The 13,928-nt window shown below is 47.9% G+C and overlaps 1 protein-coding gene across 6 annotated transcripts in view; it reads left to right on the forward strand.

The window, feature by feature from the left end:
* Positions 1-13,928, forward strand: part of CTIF (cap binding complex dependent translation initiation factor) — a 331,892-nt gene that overhangs the window by 292,297 nt on the left and 25,667 nt on the right. The window lies entirely within an intron of this gene.

Raw genomic sequence — 13,928 nt, forward strand, 5'->3', positions numbered from 1 at the left:
TGTTGTGCGCATGGCGCATGATTAGATTTCACCACTACAGCAACGTAGCTGGCGATCCCGTCTAGACGCACATGGTCGTGACATCGCCGTAGCACGCCGTATGGTGACGTAGCTCATCACTACATAGATGTACCCTCAGTTGAGCACCTTGGTTTCAGTCCAGCAAAGGGCAGTAGTCTGCACTGAAGCTAAGCACCTGCTTAAAGGTCATGGGGTTTCTAAAACTCTTTCACCCTATTTTAGCCCATTTACCACATAAAACCCAGGCTCAAGGACTCACCTACTTGTACTCGACGGTTTCCCCTTAATACACATTTGTCCGTGATGAATATTAGAGTGCCAAAGAAGTGATGCCTTTTTTTTTGGTTGGAAAATGAGCTAAAACAGATGTTTGCCTGCCACAAGACCTGATCCTACACAGCTGCATCTGTGTAGGGGTGGGCTCAGGAGGTTGGGTTGAATGTGGCCGAAGTGACAAGGCAGTTGTGTTTCACGGACACTGTGGCACTCTGGAGTCAAGGGCATAAGAGTCGCCTTGTCTGGGTATCACAGGGAAGGGGCACTCCTGGAGAACTGAGGAAAGCTGTTGGGTGTGGGATCTCTGTTTTTTCATGGATTTTAAAAAGAAAAATATGGCTGATGGTTTCAAAGCTGAGAGAGGGATTTAGACACTCATCATATGTCTAAAATCCCTAGAAAGCATCACAGATATCCCTGGTAGCTGTTGGGCCTTCCAGTCATGTGTTTTCTCAGTTTTGAACATTGCAAGGCTATGGGCATTCCCCTATTCTCTTGTGGAGATATAGTCATGGCCTGATGGATCGCTCCACCAGACTTCATTTTCCTCCTGATGGTCACATTCATTTTCCTTTGTACAATATCATCCCATTGCTCAGAGTTTCCTCCCTTGGAGCACCTCAAACAATTCTTCTCTCTCCTGTCAAATCCATGTGCCCTTGGATGTTCTTCTGCCTCCCGTCCACCCAGTTCTTTTAATCTTGGGCTTTTTCATTATAAATCATTCTCCAAGGCAAAATGAGATCTCTGTCCTATTCAGTCCTTTCAGCTCCTCTTGCTTCTTATCCTACATCTCCCTTTTTTCCCCCCTTTTCTCTTATGGCTTTGACAGACGCTGCCAAAGGTCACCAAGGGAGTGAGCAAAAGGAAGGGGATCATTGTGTGATAGTTGTGGTAGGAAAGTCTCTTGCCTTTCCCCAGCAATGCTTCCTCTCTGTAGCTCCCTTCCTTCCCCCTCTCCCCACCATAAAAGCATATTAGCACCTTCCTTAGCTGTTTATGCTTGTGCTAGGTTGGATGAAGGAGGGAGTGAACCTAGCAGAGAGGCAATAATGACATTGGTACTGGGGTGGGCCAGGCTGAAAGAATTACTGCTGCTGTCTAATGAAAAGGAGGACTCAGAGGTCACCAAGGAGGCTTTTTCTCTTGCAAAGGAAACTTAATTCTCCAGCACTGAGTAAGCCATGATTTTTTTTGACTTTTTTTTTTTTTTTTTTTTGCTTCATGTCAGCCATGCTTGTATTGTTTCGACTCAAGGGGAAAGCTGACCTTGGAAAAGGTAAAGCAAAATGGGAGCAGGCTCTGTGACCATGACTATCACATTGGTAACATGGGTCTACCAATGATTTAATTATATGTTGCTGTTAAAAACAGAGCTGTGCCAATAAGTGATTTCTTTTTTGCCTCCATCATGGCTGAACTGAAAAGTCAAAGCCAAAGCCAAATTTACTTCCATTGGATCAGGGAAAAGAAATGTTCAAGTTTAAAATCGTGTCAAATGAAATGTTTGACCCAAAGATAATGGCACTGCTCAATTTGTGGCGTGGATAAGCCGTTGTTAATCAGCGCAGAGGAAATTTGGAAACAAAAGGTTGCTGGATGCCCTAAGGGACTATTCCCAAAACCAAACAGAAAGAGGTAGTTAGCCATGTCAGTCTGAAGCCAGGTAGAAGGCAGGGCAGGGCAGCATGTTAGAGAATGAGCTTTCTTAGGAGGCAGCCTGCCTTGTCCAATGCTAGGTTTCATCTGTTTTATCAGGGTTATATCTGATTTCTAATTAATCCGACAAAGCAGGCTGTCACCTATGAAAACTTATGCCTCTCAAAACCAAATAGGAAGCAGCAGGGATGTATCTGATAACCATTAAGTAGGACATTCATCTGAGACACAGGAGATTCAGGTCTAAGCTCCTAGCCCAGACCAGACAAAGATAGGATTTAAATCCAGACCACTCACCTGCCTCATAAGCACCCTACCTCCTTGGCTATTTGTAGGGGGGAAGAGCACCTCTATTCCCATAACTGCTTTAGGAATTATGCAGAAGTCTTCTTGTGGGTCCAGCTCGGAAAATAAAAATAATTCATTTGGGAAACAATTATGAGATTTTCTCTCTTTTTTTTCTTTTGGCTGAAACTGTTCACAAAGTTCATACACAGTCTCTGAGGCAGTCCAAAGTGCATTTTGTCAAAAAACCTGCCTACTCTAATTAAACAGTCTTCATGTACCACCATGAATATACACCAGACTTTTTAGTTGAATTCAAAACATTTGGCTGGTTGGAAGCAAATGCAGGATGACTCCTTGGGCAAGCTTTGAGGCTCAGGCTGGTGAAAAATTTATTGAAAAGAGAGGGAAGGTGCTTAGGGATTGTTTAAAGTAATTTTTGAGGCAGGATTTGAAAAAGGAGAGAAGGCACCTAACCGATCAGAGCTGGAAGGCCGTCGTAACCATTGAATCTTCGGAGTTTGTTGACTTATTTTACTGGCAACAGGCAAAATTAGAACAAACCATAAATGTTAGAAACCTAGATGAAAAAGGTCTTCCCAATCAGCTCCTTCGTCCCTAGGGTGCATGTATACATGGGAGCACATTATTACTCCTAGGAAAAAGCTTTTCTAAGGGATGTCTTGCATTACAATCTGAAGACAGTCTGGCTTGGTCTTGGCCTAGTCTTTCCAGTGACAAGCTCCAGCACCGGGGGCATTTTTACACGTGCTTCAGGGTGGAGGGAAAAGCTCAGGGGAGCCACTCTAATTAAAACGCCCCCAGCATCTTGTGTATTCAGCATCCCGTTTCAAAATGTCATTGGGGCACTTTAAAGCTCATTGAATGAGCTTTAATTAAAGTGCCCCCGCACTGTTTTGCAATGCAGAGATGCTAAAGATGTGAAACGCTGGAGCGTTGTGATTCGAATCGGATCCCGTTGGAGCCTGTGCATCGGTGCCCTGGGTTCCTTTACTCAAGCCCGCTCTCCACTCAGGGAGGTCATCCAGGACTCGAGGAGACTCTGTTATGAGGTTTCTTGCTCTTCTAGGAATTTGACTGCCTACCTGGAAACTCTCGCCCAGTAGTTTAAACCAGTGGTTCTCAACCTTTTTTTAAACTGCAGATCGGGGCAAACTCACTCAAAGAATTTTGGCTGATTGGGTATAGAAACAATCTAATTTACATATTTACATTTGTAAATATTTAAACGTGTACTCGCGTGCGGGTTAGGGCGTCGCAGCTGCGGACAGCGGGGGACCCTGCAGGAGAGGTGAACGCACAGGTGGTGGCCTGGGGAGACCCAGCTGGGGCTCCGCTGCCTTCCCAAGGAGCAAGCAGCAGAGCTGCTTCCCCACGCCCTGGGCATTTCCCTGCCCACATCCTCCCACTCCCAGCCGCAGGTAGGGCTGGGGGTCCTGCCTGGCCCAGCGTGGGCCCTGGTACTTGCTGCATGGGCAGTGCCTCTCCAGGTGCAGCAGGAATGGGACAGGGTGCATGGGGCTGGCTGCCTCCCTCCCGAGGGTGCCCTGCCGCCCAGCTTTAACCCTGCATGTGACTGCTGGCAGCGGAAGCCATTCCCCCAGGCAGACAGACGGGGGTCTGAGTGGGGGGCTTGTACCATGACCCCGCAACCAACCCTTCATGGCCCTGTGGTTGGGAACCTCCGGTCTAAACCAGTGGGTCTCAGCCCTTTTTGTACCAGGGCCCATTTGTAAATATTGGCCAGTCCCAACCCGGTGCCCCTCGCTCCGACCCACTGCTCCTGCCCCCAGGCCCCAGCCCCTCAGTGTGTGGGGCAGGTGGTGGCTGTGTGAGGTGTGGGGGCCCCCAAGCAACCCGTTGCACGCTGGGACACTTCCAGTCTGCAAGGGAAAAGCCACAGTTTTCCATATTTTTCTTCTGAAAAGTACAATCCACGTTTAAAATTGGTTGATCCACTTTTAGGGTTTCATATATTCTTAGGACCCACTTTTGGGTCGTAACCTACAGGTTGAGAAACACTGGCCTAAACCCACTGTTTCTACTCTGCGTAGATTTACATGTATTCAAATACCTCTTTATTATCATGGTACAACTCTTCTTCCATTTCTGGTCAGGGAAAAAAGAAGATAGTGCCCCATTCTTCCCACATGTTGTATGGTTGTGTTATATAGCTTGCAGGGAAAGCGGGGTGTAGCTGGTCCCTGGTGATGCATGCAATGTTGGAAACCTCTTGTGAACAGCCGATAGACCACACCAATCTGTAATCACCACTTTGTCTGCAAGGAGAGGCAAAGGGTTCAGCTGTCACTTTTTGCTGGGGCAGTTTTTATCACTGGTAGGGAATCTGTAGTTTTTCACCTTACTGGAGTTTTCTTCCTTGGGGTAGTATTCCCTTGTCAGCAACAGTGTGGGGAGCAAGACTTCAAAACAGGGCCATATATGTTCTCACTCACTGTGTACTCTAATTCATCATTAATCCACCAGTGAAGTTAGATAACTACTCTATATTGTGCCAGGTGGCTGTGCCTTCAGTGAGCATATATGGCAAGCAGGCACAAAGAAGTCCCTGTTCATCTTTCCCCTTGGTGTGCCTGTATGCCCAGGGAGAAAGGGAGAGCAAGAAATCATATTGCTACAGTGTGGAGGGATCCTCTGGTGTAGTAAAACTGCCTGTGTTCTTATAGTCAGTGAGACTGGTTTTATGACCGTTTATTATAGTGCCATTGCTTAGCAAACCCAGTGCTCCCTTGTGGAACAGGAGTAAAGGTTTCCATATAAATGCAGTTTTAAAAGAGCAGATTTCTCTTGTAACAAGGTCCCTCGAATTTTTTGTATCTCAGCTTCAATTAAATGTGAAACTCAGGGGGCTATTACATTTCCAGATAAATTGTCTGAATTGCACACTGCTGCACAATCTTCTTCAATCTTCCAATTCTCAGCGTATCTTCATTAATTTTATACCTCACAGTCCTTAGAAAAACATTTTGAATTTATAGGTATTTACCATTGAAGTGGTGTAAAAATTAAAATGTGCATGTTATGTATGCATGTCTATTCACTAGTGATCCTCAGCTGGGGTCCCATAGCACCCCAACGTGCCTTGAGACCCTTTGAAGGGTGCTGTGGTAATGTTAGCAATGTTAGATGTGCAAGCAGGATTCATGCAGGAATCCCTAGTGTTGAAACCATTCTGATCTGTTGTGGTCCTTCTGAGTTCTTTGCACCAGAAGAATTGCTCTTTTTGTTTTTCTATAGTAAAAAAAAATGAGCGAAAACTAATAACTGGCATTTTCACAGGCATGACTTGAATCTCAAAAGGTTGAGAATCACTAGTACATGCTAATGTATGTATATTTTTCATATAGATTGACTTATATGGAGTAGTGTACTTAGAATTTAATGTTTCTGTTCTGAATGTCAGAAGTGTAATCACTGCTCCCTCTATTAATATATTTGGATATTATCAGTGAAGTCTGATAATTACTTTAAAGGAAGCCTCATTGTGGAAAGGCAGCCAGACCTAGGAGATGGGGTTTGTAGGGGAAGAGCAGGTCTCAACAGATTTACGGTGTTTCTGGGTAGAAAGACTTACTAATTAACAGACCAGCGTGTGTTGGTTTTGTAATTGTGATGGCAATTCTGAGCTTCAACTCTAGATAAACTGTATTTTAATTTGTAAAACATGCTGTTAAAATGTTGATGAGCAAAAAAATAAGTGGCTGTTTATTGAAAGAGAAGGAGTTCTTACAGCCACACTCAAATGACTTCATTGTTTCCTCAAGTCCAGTAAAATCGACACCGCGACAGCGTTGGGGTACTTCTGTTTCTTCAAGGAGAGTAGGGCAGGTTCCCTTGGCTGAGGCAGAGGTCAGGGTGTTCACCAGCTTCTACGAGCAGGAGGAGGAAAGAAATAGTCTTGGGATTAGGTCTCTGGATTGGGATGCAGAAAATCTGTATTCAGTCCCCATCTCTTCGTATGACCCTGGGACAGTGACTTAGGTCAGGATTCAAATGGTCTCAGTACGTGCTTAAAAATACAGGTGGGGCAATGTCTGATTTTTGTACACCTACTTCAAGAGAAGAATTCAGAAGGCATCACTGGGTATCCAGCATCCCCATAAAGCCAATGGAGGGACTTCACAGGCTCCTCAGAGCACTTCTGGCATTCACGTTTAAGAAAGTGGCACGTATCTCCAAAGAGCAATTCAGAAACTGAGGAGGGCCATAAAAGTCACCTGTGGGAAATATTGAGGCCTCATGCTAGCCAGCATGTAACTCTGTTCCTTTGCAGTTTACAAGTCTTGGTCACGTTTCTGAGATCACCAGTAACTGAGATGCTGAACAAAAACAAAGCAAGACGGTGGTAACGGGGCCCACCTTTGCCTGACAGCCAGTTCATCCAGCCAGAGTAGGACAGATGGGAGCTCTACATCCCCTCACTCTGAGGATATTTAAACCCAATTTTTTCTCTCTCTTCCCAGTAGGATGCGCCAGCTAGCAGGGTATAGCATAGGGCTTTGTGAAGGCGCGATGCATCCATCCCATTGAAGGTGTGCACTGGGCAGACACGAATGCAAGGGTCATGGAGCCGGGTGTAGAAGAAGCAAGAACGCCCCTGGCTTTGTAGCCGACTGGTCAGAGTACTTCCTTCAGAAATGTTGGGCTCTTGCCTCTGCTGGCAAGGTTCTTTCCCATTTTTAATCAATGACTGTCCCATGGGTAAGTAGCCCTGGGAGTAGGTAAGAGGAAATATATCTCTGTAGCCTGGTGGCTGAAGCATTCCCTGAGGAGAGGGACTCCTGGATTCATTGTCACTGCTACCCCTAAAAGTGCTTACTTGGACAACTTGGATCTTGCCCTTAATGTCAGTGTGCCTCAGTTCCCTCCCTGCATCACAGGGATGATGACTGTCCTTTCCTGAAGCCCGGCGTTGGCCCTGCCTAGTTAGATTATCAGTTATTTGAGGCAGAGCCTCTCATATGGCAGACATCGTATAAGGAGATTTCAGTTAGGGTCTCTTATACAGCAGTACAGATAACAAGTAATACTGATTCCAGTCAATTAGAAGCTAGCAAAGCATCGGTCTTTCTTGAGTTCTGTGTGAGCCAGGTCTTCCGCCATGCTCCGTCCTGCCCAGAGATAGCTGAGACACACAAAGCTGCACGTGTCTTGGGGCTGGACGCACAACACTGCCTGTGTCATGGGGTTTGGCGCAGCTTTCTGTTTCTCGCCACTGGGTGGGACAGAGCGGTTGGCTGAACTGAGGCCTGTGAGCTCCACCAGACGGGACTCTCGGTAAGGATGGCCGGTAGCACTTGGCTCGGTGGAATCTGATAGAAACAGTCATCGCTAGCTCAGCGCCGGTCCATCCACAGCTGCAGACAATTGTGTAGGCTGATTAGCAGTACCTCATGGCTGACTTGCAGAGGCACCGTTGTCTCCCCTTGTTCTCAAGGGGGTTGTCCAGCTGCAGCCTGTGCTTTTCTCTGCTAGAATATATCCTACAGCCAGACAAAGGGGCAAAGAAGTCAGTGTGAGTCCAGGTGTAGCTGGAGTCTGCGTTCGGCCGTCTCCCTACTAGTTTGGAGACCAGATGGAAGCAGACAAAGTGCTGACTTTGATCATCTTTTCTTTTTAAATGACTTAACTCTGCTGTGATTATCCAAAACTTTGTCTCCAATAGGGTATTACTGACCTCCAATTGATCTGAGTGCAAGGATGTATACGCTCCTCCATTATTGATGAATACTTGTACAGTAACTATGGGGAGCAGACCTCATGGCCGCTCAAAGAGCAGGAAGTTTGTGTAATTGCAGCTGTGCATCAGGCCTGTAGTCTGGTTGGCAGAGACAGTATCATTTAAAATACTGGCATTTTCCTCTTGCTTCCCTGCCTATGGTACAAGCTTTTAACTGTAAGCCTTGGGGTGATGGTATACAGAGGATAAACACTCCTTCTCTAATTACCTTTCCCCCATGTGCAAGTCTGCGGTGTAACATATAGACTGCATCCCTTCCCTCCCTCCTCTTGGCTCCTGTTATCTCCTGAGGCCATGCTGTGTAATTTAGGAAAATATTCAAGCCTGGTAATTAACGTCTGAACTTCAAGAGGGCACTGTCTTTGCACAGTCTTCTTTGGAGGAAGATTGGGGAAAAACTTTTCCAACTGCAGTCAGATGGACTTTCCAGGTGGGAAAACTATATCATTTACAGTGTTGGATTTTTTTTTTTTTTCAATCTTTCTTAGTTTTAAAGAAAACATTGGCCTTTGGAGACAAGGAGCATGTTCAGCTGTATAAGATGATTGGATTTTAAGATTTTTCTTCCAGCTATGAAATGAGATAGAATTTGTCTCTCTTTATTGTTTCACTGAAGACCGGGGTCTGATCTGACTCCCTGCTGCCTGTATACCTGAGTGACTCCACAAGCCGTGGTGGCGTTAAAGCTGACCTGTTGTCAGGCAGCTTGTGCATCAGAAAGAGCGGGGAGGAAGTAAATGTCATTTGCATTGTACCCTCTGGAGGGTGGGCTTGGGTCTGAAAACCAGCAATGTCTTGCTCCCAACACTAACTCTGTTTTCCTGGTCCCGTCTACAGAATTTGGTACTTTTTTCCCTGCTCTTGTAAGTACCCAGAGCCTCTACTCTCTTAAACCCTGTGGGGCAGTGGCTGACTGTAAGGCTGCTTTGTTGGCCCCTGTTCCCTGCTCTTCCCCCACGCTGCATGAAACTTTAAGTCGACCTTCCCCTATGGATGGAGCCCAGGCTGCAAGTGAGGAGCAAGCCGTCAGGCTCCCCAGCTGCGCTGCTCCAGGGGGCCACTGCCCCAGCACTGGCTGGCGTCCCTGCTCTCATCACCTCGCCCGCACCTAGCATGAGAACCAGATCCTGGCAGGACATGGGAGATGAAAGGTTATTTCTAGGAGAAAGGAGGAAGAAAAGAGGGAGCGAAAGGAGGGAGAGAGTCGCGTTGAGGAACAAACACAGTGCCTCAGAGAGAAGATGGGAGCGCACAAGTGTATTTGCACGTGAGCTCCTTGGAGACCCAAAGGTCCAAAGAGGAGATGGAGGCAATGGCTAAGAGGCCAAGACACTGGAAGGGTGAACAAGAAATGGGGAACGTGAGGAAAGGGAGAAGAGAAAGCACAGAAAATATAAGGGCAGACAATCTGTGAAGCAAAGCAGAATATAAAATCCAGAAAATAAGAGCAAAAGAAGTTAGTCTGGGAGCAGACTGAGTTATAGAGGCAGTGCAGCTGGATCAGCCCATACAGGATAGACAATAGTGGGATTGGGCGCGGACGTGAAAAAAAGGCTGAAAGTACTGAAGGAAATGCTGCAGTATTTTCACTCAGTGGGGAGAGTGATAATGAAGAAGAAAGCTTGCTTGGCTGAGGAGAGGGAGTAAACGGCCCTCATTGCTTCCCATCCCTACCCACCAGACATCTCTGTGATCACCTCCAGCCCTGACCAAGGCTGTCCCCATGGCTGTGACACATCCCCTTGCTTTACCTTTGCCCTCATGGTCACCCCACAGCGGGGATTTCTCTTTTCTTCTGCATGAGTGCCAAGCAGGGATGCCTTCAAAATTTAATGTCCTTTAATGCCACTTCCTGTTAGCAGTACAGGTCCCTTTAGACTTGTTGTCTCCCTGAAACAAGAGCACGTTGGCAGAGAAGGCTTTAAAGGTCCCGAAAGGCTGTGGGGAGCTGTCAGGAAAGGGGCATCCCATGATCCCAGATGAAGAGATGGGAGTTGCTTTTGCCTCTCTGCTTCCACATATGTGCACTTCTTTTATATAATTGCCCCTCACTGCGCCTCTGTTTTAGCGCGGTAGGCTAATAACGCTCTGTGGAGACGGCTCTCGAGAATACCCATACGTCTGTACAGGGATGCCAGCTGTTGTTCATAGTTTCATAGTTCTTAGGGGCTGGAAGGGACCTTACAGATCATCGGGTCCAGCCCCCTTGCACTTGTTTGGATCCTTGCAGAAAGACAGCCTTGGCACACTTGAGGCACACCCAATGCACGTAAAAATCCTCCCAGTTCAAAAGCCTTCCTCCTCCAATGCCTGCTTCTCCTGGAGGTTGGGTTATACTGGCAAAAACCACTGTCTCATTTGGATCCATGGGCTGGAGGTAGACAGCAGAGGTGACCTTGTGGATCCTGATGGTCTGTACCACCTCCAAGTTTTCCTGTCCTGGACTGGCATGGGGGGAGTGTGTACGTCTGCGTGTGCACGAGCGTGCATGTTATCCCCCTCCTCTTCATCACCTCCTTCTCCTGAACTGGTGTTGCATGTCTTGAGTTGCGGTTGCTTTATTAAGGCTTGGCCCACTCTCGACAGATTTGTTGGCATAACTATGTCAGTAAAAAGATCACTCCCCCCCCCAACTGACATAGCTATGCTGGCAAAAACCCTGCGGTGGATGCAGCTTCTACTGACAGATAAGCCAGCGTAGCCAACTCCATTCGGAGACCTGTTTTTCACTGTGCTCTTTTGGCAGTGTATGCCCTTGGCTGGTGAGGAGAGTGCCAACATCGTCTTTCTGGTATAACAATACCAGCCAACCTTTTTAAGTATAGAGAAGCCATTACCTTCCAATTTCCCTAAGGCAAGGCAACTGCTGTCCTGGTGTACCGTATAAATGCAGAGAGGTGTATAAATAACTGTACAGCAGTCATTATGTGCAGTTTAATCACTTCAGACAGGGGCAAGACAGAAAGGTGGAAGTGATGTAAAAAGGATGTGGACAAATTGGAGAGAGTCCAGCGGGGGGCAACAAAAATGGTTCAGGGGCTGGGGGGACATGACTTATGAGGAAAGACTGGTGGAACCGGGCTAATTTAGTCTGCAGAAGAGACGTCAGAGTGGAGACTTAATAGCAGCCTTCAACTACCTGAAGAGAGGTTTGAAAGAGGATGGAGCTGGGCTGTTTTCAGACAGAACAAGGAGCAGCGGGCTCAAGTTGCAGCAAGGGAAGTACAGGTTAGATATTAGGAAGAATTTTCTCACTTAGGAGGGTAGTAAAACACTGAAACAGGCTACCCAGAGAGGTGGTGGAAACTCTGTCCTTGCAGGTTTTTAAGACCTGGGTAGACAAAGCCTTGGCTGAAATGATGTAGCTGGGGATGGTCCTGCTTTGATCAGGGTCTTGGACTAGATTTGGCCTCCTGAGCTCCCTCCCAACCCTCGTTTTCTATGATTCGCAGTGCGCAATGTATCTCACCGCAACAGTTAGATATTGTTGGAGGGCCGTTTAACAGAGAGGCTGTCTCAGGCTTGTGGACCCTGCTGTTCTCTTTGATTTTTGTGTCAAGGGCTGTGTATTGTTAGAAAGCTATGGGGAACATGTTTAATTCCAGCCATTAAGCACTATACTGTAATAACTGTAATATATTTTAAATACAGAGAGTGGCCAAAAAACCTCTGTTGTCAGAGCTACAGATAGCAAGAACCAAATACTGCTTCCATGTACATTAGTGTCAGCACCGAAGCCCTGAATCATGTCTCCTCATTGTCTTTCTTTCGTGCAAGTCTTCACTTCAAAGCAGCGGCTTGCACTGGTTCAAGGCAGAAGTCGCTGTACTGACTGCAGTGGATTTTCACTCAGATCAAGAACAAAATTTGGCTCCTGGTCTGGGTCATGAGAGGGTCAGTAGGGGTAGTTTCATAGTTTCATAGTTTCATAGTAGCTAGAGTCGGAAGGGACCTAGGTAGATCATCTAGTCCGACCCCCTGCCTTAGCAGGAAAGAGCACCGGGGTCAGATGACCCCGGCAAGGTGCTCATCTAACTTCCTTTTAAAAATCCCCAGGCTAGGAGCCTGCACCACTTCCCCTGGAAGCTGGTTCCAGGCCCTAGCCACCCTGACTGTGAAGTAGCGCCTCCTAATATCTAATCTAAACTTACCCTCCGCCAGTTTGTGACCGTTATTCCTGGTCACTCCTGGCAGCGCACGGGGGAACAGGGACTCCCCCAATACCTGCTGATCCCCCCTGACCAGTTTGTAGCAGGCCACAAGGTCCCCCCTTAGCCTTCTCTTGTGGAGGCTAAACAGGTTCAGGTCCCGTAGCCTATCCTCATAAGGCCTGCCCTGCTGACCCCTGATCATACGAGTGGCCCTCCTCTGAACTCTTTCCATATTGTCCACGTCCCTCTTGAAGTGTGGCGCCCAGAACTGGACGCAGTACTCCAGCTGCGGCCTGACCAGTGCCGCATAGAGGGGGAGGATCACCTCCCTGGACCTGCTCGAGATGCATCTGTGGATGCATGATAGGGTACGATTGGCCTTCTTGACTGCCTCCCCACACTGCCGGCCCATGTTCATCGTGGAGTCAATGACGACTCCAAGATCCTTTTCCGTCTCCGTGCTGGCAAGAGGAGAGTTCCCCAACCTGTAAGTGTGGTGCCGGTTCTTCCTCCCCATGTGCAACACCTTGCACTTGTCAGTGTTAAACCCCATCCTATTCTCATCCGCCCACCGTTGCAACCTGTCAAGGTCAGCTTGTAGCCTATTGCACCCTTCTAGTGCACCCACATCCCCCCACATCTTAGTGTCATCAGCAAACTTGAACAGGGTGCTTTCTACCCCCTCATCCAAGTCACTGATGAAGATGTTGAACAGTGCAGGCCCGAGGACCGAGCCCTGCGGAACCCCACTGCCCACATCCTTCCAGGTCGAGAAGAACCCATCCACTACCACCCTCTGGGCGCGGCCCTCCAACCAGCTGGCGACCCATTTGACCGTGTGGGCATCGACACCACAGTCTCTCAGCTTTTTGATGAGGACAAGGTGAGAGACAGTGTCGAAAGCCTTCCGGAAGTCCAAAAAGACTACATCCACAGCAACCCCTGCGTCTAATGATTTGGTGACCTGATCGTAAAAGGCCACCAGGTTGGTCTGACAAGACCTGCCACTGATAAACCCATGTTGGTTGCCCCTGAGCATGCATTCCCCCGCAAGGCCCTCCTGGACGTGTGCCAGGATAATTTTTTCAAAGAGCTTCCCCGGGATTGAGGTCAGACTAACTGGCCTGTAATTTCCCGGGTCCTCTTTTTTTCCCTTTTTGAAGATAGGGACCACATTGGCCCTCTTCCAGTCCTCCGGCACCTCGCCAGAGCACCACGAGTGCTCATAGAGCCGTGCCAGGGGTCCCGCAATGACCTCAGCCAGTTCCTGTAGAACCCTAGGGTGAAGATCGTCCGGACCAGCGGACTTGAACACGTCCAGCTTCTCCAGAAGTACCCTAACTAACTCCTCGCTAACCCTTGGCCCAGGCGTGTCTCTCTCGGGGCCCGAGGGGGGCCCAGCAGGGAGGTGGCTGAACTGGTCCCTACTTAGGAAGACAGAGGCAAAGAAATCGTTAAATATGTTAGCTTTGTCATCTGGCGTGATGACTAAGTTGCCCATCGTGTCCTGCAGGGGCCCCACATTACCCGGGACCCTCTTTTTACCCCCTATGTATTTGAAGAAGGACTTCTTATTGTCCTTAATCCGGGAAGCTAGTCCTATCTCCAACTCTGCCTTGGCCCTCCTGACTGCCCCCCTACATCCTCGGGCGACTATAACATAGTCCTTCTTGGCGATGACCCCATCTCTCCATTGGGTATATGCCTCCCTTTTAGCAAGGAGACATTCCCGGATGCTCTTAGTGAGCCATGTG

The sequence above is a fragment of the Crocodylus siamensis genome, chromosome 3, assembly GCF_052110815.1.
Source record: "Crocodylus siamensis isolate JL-2025a chromosome 3, ASM5211081v1, whole genome shotgun sequence".
Taxonomy (NCBI): Eukaryota; Metazoa; Chordata; order Crocodylia; family Crocodylidae; genus Crocodylus; species Crocodylus siamensis.